The 6,194-nt window shown below is 36.7% G+C and overlaps 1 protein-coding gene across 1 annotated transcript in view; it reads left to right on the top strand.

The window, feature by feature from the left end:
* Positions 1 to 408: 408 nt before the first annotated feature.
* Positions 409 to 6,194, top strand: part of LOC306846965 (gamma-aminobutyric acid type B receptor subunit 1-like) — an 81,683-nt gene continuing 75,897 nt past the window's right edge. Inside the window, exons 1-3 of the mRNA XM_079380696.1 lie at positions 409 to 468; positions 1,098 to 1,236; positions 6,000 to 6,185. The gene's annotated coding sequence lies outside the window, so the exon portion shown is untranslated. The remainder of the gene's footprint in view (positions 469 to 1,097; positions 1,237 to 5,999; positions 6,186 to 6,194) is intronic.

The following is a 6,194-nucleotide window of genomic DNA, read 5'->3' as shown; positions in this document are numbered from 1 at the left end:
GACTCACACACAACACAAGAGCTTCCATCATGGCTGTCGACATTGCAGAGCAACATGTTCAGAAAGGAGAGGGCGCTATCTAATGGACAACATGAGCGTTGCGGTTTGTGATAAATGCTTATAGCATTTCTGTGAATGTGTTAGTACACTGTGAAAAAAAGAAAAAAAGAAAAGTCGAGCCAACTTAAAATTTTAAATTATTTTTGTAGGAGATTCTCAACTTTTTGTTGTATAAACGTAAAACAACAAAACTCAAAAATGTGCTGAAGCTGGTTGCCTTCAAATTTGAAGTTGGCTTAACTTTTTTTTTATTTTTTTTTTATTTTTTTTACAGTGTATTATGTGAAAGAAATCCTTTAGAAAGCATGATTATCTTTGATCATCTACATATCTGTTTCATCAGGTTGTGCTATCATTCGCCCACCAAGAGATGGAGGAATCAGATACAGGGGTCTGACACAGGAACAGGTGTGAAGATTTAATTTATTAGTCATTTATTGTATTAAACATGTATATCTGTGTAGGTTTCACTGCTGCTGAACAATGAGGTCAGTACGATTTTTTTAATGTTTTTAAAAGAAGTTTCTTAAGCTCACCAAGTCTGCATTTATTTGAATTAAAATTCAGTAAAAACAGTATTATTGTGAAATATTATTAAAATAATAATAATAAAATAATAAAAAGGTTTTATTCCTGTGATGCAAAGCTGAATTTTCAGCATCATTACTCTAGTCTTCAGTGTCACATGATTGTTTCAGAAATCATTTTAATATGCTGATTTGCTGCTCAAGAAACATTTCTGACTATTAAAAATATAGTTGTGCTGCTTACATTTTTTGTGGAGACTGTTAGATTTATTCAGGATTCTTTGATGAATAAAAAGGTCAGCATTCAGCGCAAATCGTTTGTAACATTATAAATGTCTTTATTGTCACTTCTGATCAGTTTGATATTAAAGTTAGTATTCAATTTAATATAAAGTATGAAATTCCTTCTTTAAAATTAATAAATAATCTTACTCACATCTATCTTTTGGATGGTTGTGTATGCATTAGCGTATAATTAGTTGTAACTGTGTTCTCTGTGTCTGAATGCAGATCCGCAGTGTTCAGGTGCTGCCGGTGGATTATGAAATCGAGTATATCTGCAGAGGGAACAGAGTGATCGTGGGACCAAAGGTCAGGAAGTGTCTCCCTGACGGTACATGGACTGACCTGAACCAGCGCAGCAAATGCTGTATGTTCAACTTTTCCCTACTCCCTATCTGCAAAGGTCTAAAATGTGCATATATAACAGACTTGAGTGAAAGTGTATTGTCTCCACATGTATTTTTTTTTTAGCTTTTGACTGTGATATTTTGACATTTTTTTGTTATTTATTTATTTTCTATACAGTAACTTTACTTGAGAGCCTGTTTAATCAAGTCAAGTTCATCCATCTTCACAAATAAAAATAATTAAAACATTGCTTTAGGTCAGTGATGTGATGCCATAAACGTTCAGCTGGGAGCATCATGTCCTGTGTGCACTAAAAAAGAGGAAAGATTTTAGTCATGATGAGCTGCAAATGTACTAAATGAGGTCTAAATTAACTCATTTTTGACTTGTAAATGTGAAATGTGAGTTAGAGATTTTTATATTTTTATTTTTATATTTGCAGTGTTCATTTTAATTGTAGTTTAGCTTAAGTTTGAGTAATTATGCTGTGTGCATTTTGTCATTTTTTATTCATGTATTTATTTATTTGTAGCTTTCATTTTCATTTCTGTTTGATGTAATTTTAGTATTTCAACTTTAACTTTAACCAAGGCAACATTTCTTTTTTCTGTAAGCTTTTTTAAGTTAAAGTTTTCATTTAATATTTATATTTAACTTTATTTCAGCCTTTTCTTATCTATCTGCCATAGACTTTTGCTGCAATTCACAAATGTCTCACAGTTCATTGTTTATATCCATACTATCCGGACATTCAGTGCATTTACAGTATGTTCATCAGGTACCAGCGCATATATTTTCAAGACTGTGACTGTCAGTAATAACTGATTATGGGTTTTTCCTGCCCATTGTTTTAGTCTGGATCTACGTGAACCTGTACTGAGCACATGGCATAGTTTCTACATACTGTAGAGGAGACTATTAATGTTGACAGTATTTAGTTAATTTAGTTACTGCTGTAGCGGCTCTGGCAATTTTACTGCAGCTTTTAATACTAATACAGCTCATCCAGTAAGAATTAGGTGTAATGTACTGTATCTCATTATTTGTCGAATTCATTATCATTCAGAATACATCTGTGCTTTAATTTGGAAGAGATGTTGAAGAGCAGAGCGTTTAAAAGCAGAATGTGTAATAGATCACACAAATATGTCACCAAAGCCTACAGTCTTGTCATGCTGGGTGATAAATGCATAAGTGATGGAGGTGTTTTGTCACGAACAGTAGGAAAACCGTTTATCAGGAAACCAGATAGATCTGATTTGCTAGATCAGCAGTCATGTTTTAAAATGTCAACAAATGTGTCAGATTTTTTCGTAGTAAGTCACACAGTGTATATTTACCTACCGTATAAATCATAACTTGACATGTGTTCTTAAATTAATCTTATTTAAATTACCTTACACTAACAGTACCTCAGAATGAAGTGATTAGTGATTATGGTGATGTTTCAAATGGAATATCAGCATAAGGCTTAGTGCAGCCATTTTCAAACTGACTCCAGGGGGCCGCAAGAAGAAAAACAGTATAAAAAAAAAAAAAAAAAAGTTAAACCAGTAAATAAATCAGGTAAATAATAAAAAATATATTCAAATAAATAAGTACACAATGCATCTAAAAATACAACACTATAGTTATTAGAAAATATATGCACAATAGAGATGAAATTCACCAAATAATGTTTTACACTGTTTACAATTATAATATCCATTCTCCTATTCATATAGAGCTGGCTTTTAAACTTTAGGGTAGTGGTCTCTCGTATGAAAATGATCATAATTGGGTGTCCGTGGCATATAAGAGATTGAAAACCCCTAGATTAGTGCATGATGTGCTGTATACACTGTTCAGTATCTGCTATTGTGAGGAATTAAAAACAATATGCAGAACACAGTGAGAAGCATTTCAGACAGTATATGCTACACTGCTGTCACGGGTTGGTGAGGCACAATAGCACGAAGACAACAGAGATAAACAAAAAGGTATTTTAATTAGCAAATCCAGGAGACAGGTAAGTAAACCAACATAACAGACGAGAACGGACCAAGACTAAGGGAGAACTGAGGACTTCTAAAGCATGAACCAAACAAAGGGAACTAATGAGATAATTAATGGCGCTTTTCCACTGCATGGTACAACATGGTATGGTTCAGTACAGCTCACTTTTGGGGGGGTTTTCCACTGGGTACAGTACCTGGTACCTGTTACGTTGTTTAGTACCACCTCGGCCGAGGTTTCAAGCAAGCTGTACCGTTACCAAAACGTGATGTGTAAACTCTGCTGATCATGGATTGGCCGGAGAAAATCGTCACTGCCTGCGTCATTCAACTTGTGGTACGAGAGACAACAGATCGTTGATAGCCGAGGAGCGGATCCAGCAAGAGCTTAATGGAGCAACGCATAATTAGTCATGTCAAGTCAAGTCTGCTTTATTGTCAGTTCTTCCACATGTACGGCACATACATACAGAGAATTGAAACTGCGTTACTCTCAGACCCTTGGTGCATACAGTTAACATTAAACACGTTCAAATACAGATAATGCAGTTTAAACATATGTACATACAACTATACAGCTATACAAATGAGGACATTGTAGAAAAATAAAGAAATAGATAAAGTGGCATAAGGCACATGGCAGAATAGATAGAGTGCAAACCAGTTAAATAAAAACAAAACTGTGCAGATATATTTGTAGTGCAAAAAGAGCTTATCAATCAATCTGAGGACACTGTAGAAAAATAAAAAAAAGAGATAAAGTGGCATAAGGCACATGGCAGAATAGATAGAGTGCAAACCAGTTAAATAAAACAAAACTGTGTAGATGTATGTCTAGTGCAAGAAGAGCTTGTCAGTAGGGAGAACAGTTCTTATATCAGACTAGAGGTAGTTTGCAGTCAATGCTGGATGAGGTAGTGATCAGTCCAATGCTGCACAAGTGACAGGTGCTGGTCACAGTTTTTTAAGTTAGTGAGGAGGGGGGGCAGGCCCTGGGGGTGTGGGGGTCTCATAGTGTCAGAGTTCAAAAGTTTTCAAGGAGTCACGGCAGTAGAGGCGGCGCTGCTATAAAGACACGTGAATAATCCCGCCCACTCTAAAGTACTTAACTGCAGTGGAAACACAAACCGAGCCGAAATGAGCCGTGCCAAGCCGAGTAGTACCACACAGTGGAAAAGCGCCATAAGACAACAGGTGTACTGAATGACTAATTAAACAGAATGGGGAAAACTAGGTCACACAGAAAACCACAGACATATATCAACAGGAAGGTCAAGCAGCATTGCATTGTGGGATATGGTATGCCATGAAGTGTGCTTTGCTGTCTGATGCACATATTGGCAGATGGAGGACAGTAGGTCATCCAGGTAAATACCTGGGATTCGTGGAATACTATATCCCATAATACAATGCTGCTTGTCTTAACCTTCTATTTCCAGTGTACATAATTTGCATGATACACTAATGTTCAAAAGCTTGGGGTCAGTAAGGTTTTTGAATGTTTTTGAAAGAAGACTCTTATGCTCACCAAGTCTGAATTTATTTAATCAAAAATACAGTAAAAATGTTAATATTGTGAAATATTATTACTAGCCTATTTTTATATTTTAAAATGTAATTTATTCATGTGATACAAAGCTGTATTTTCAGTATCATTACTCCAGTCTTCAGTGTCACATGATCCTTCAGAAATCATTCTAATATGCTGATTTGATGCTCAAGAAACATATCTTGCTAATAATGTCGAAAACAGTTGTGCTGCTTCATATTTTTATGGAAATCGTGATACATTTTTTGTCAGGATTCTTTGATGAATGGAAAGTTCAGAAGAACAGCATTTAATTAAAATAAATATTTTGTAGCATTATAATGATCTTTACTGTCACCCTTTTGATTTGATGCATCCAAACTGAATATCTCATTGACCCTAAACCAGGGCTGTCCAAACTCGGTCCTGTAGGGCCGGTGTCCTGCAGAGTTTAGCTCCAACCCTAATTAAACACACCTGAAGCAGCTAATCAAGCTCTTAATAGGCATACTAGAAACTTCCATGCAGGTGTGTTGAGGCAAGTTGGAGCTAAACTCTGTAGGACACCGGCCCTCCAGGACCGAGTTTGGACAGCCCTGAACTAAACTTTTGAACGTTAGTGTACACTGAAGATACTGAAGAACAAGCAAGAGTAGTATGCTTCTGAACAGACCTGAACCATTTTATTATTTTGAGGACATTCTTAAAATTGAGGTTTTGACAGATTTAGCTAACGTCTGGATAAGTTTATCAGCAATTTTGTCCCCAAAAGTAAGCTAGGTCAAGTACATGTACACACACACACACACACACACACAACCATACCAAAACAGCTGTCAATTCAAACCTTTAAACTGTCCTGTGCTGTTTTAAAATGGTGTTGACACAAAAGCCCTGATGCATTTGACGTAATCACTGCCTGACGCAAATATGAAGTACTACAGATGGCCGTTGAGCATATTGTGGATTATATAATTGGTCTCTCAGGGCGATACGTTCTGTTCTTGCCATCTTTTCATTGCTGACAAGATAGAAAATGAATGGTAAGACTGCATGCTTTATAAAGGTAAAGTAAGGTGATACAAGGTAAAAACTAATTAATCCTGTAAGGGAAACTTCCAATCCAGACTGCTCACGTGAAACATAGATCCTAAATGAATATAAACCACCTTTTAGCATCACGTCAACACAACAGTTTTGAGGTTTTGAATGGCATTATTTGTATAACTGACCCTCTGCTGTGGTGTGTGTTTTCGTCAGTGCTGCCGTGTGCACGGGTGTGGACGTCTCTGGAGAACGGCCGTGTGACAGTCCACCCTCCAGGCCCAGCGGTGGAGGGCACGATACTGCACTACAGCTGTCTGGAGGGTTTCATCCTGGTGGGCAGAAACAGCACTCAGTGCACTAAGCTGGGCAAGTGGGACTCACCCAAACCTGTCTGCCACTGTGAGTGCT

This window comes from Barbus barbus (assembly GCF_936440315.1).
Source record: "Barbus barbus genome assembly, chromosome: 27".
Classification (NCBI taxonomy): Eukaryota; Metazoa; Chordata; class Actinopteri; order Cypriniformes; family Cyprinidae; genus Barbus; species Barbus barbus.
This window is presented reverse-complemented; position numbering and strand designations above follow the sequence as displayed.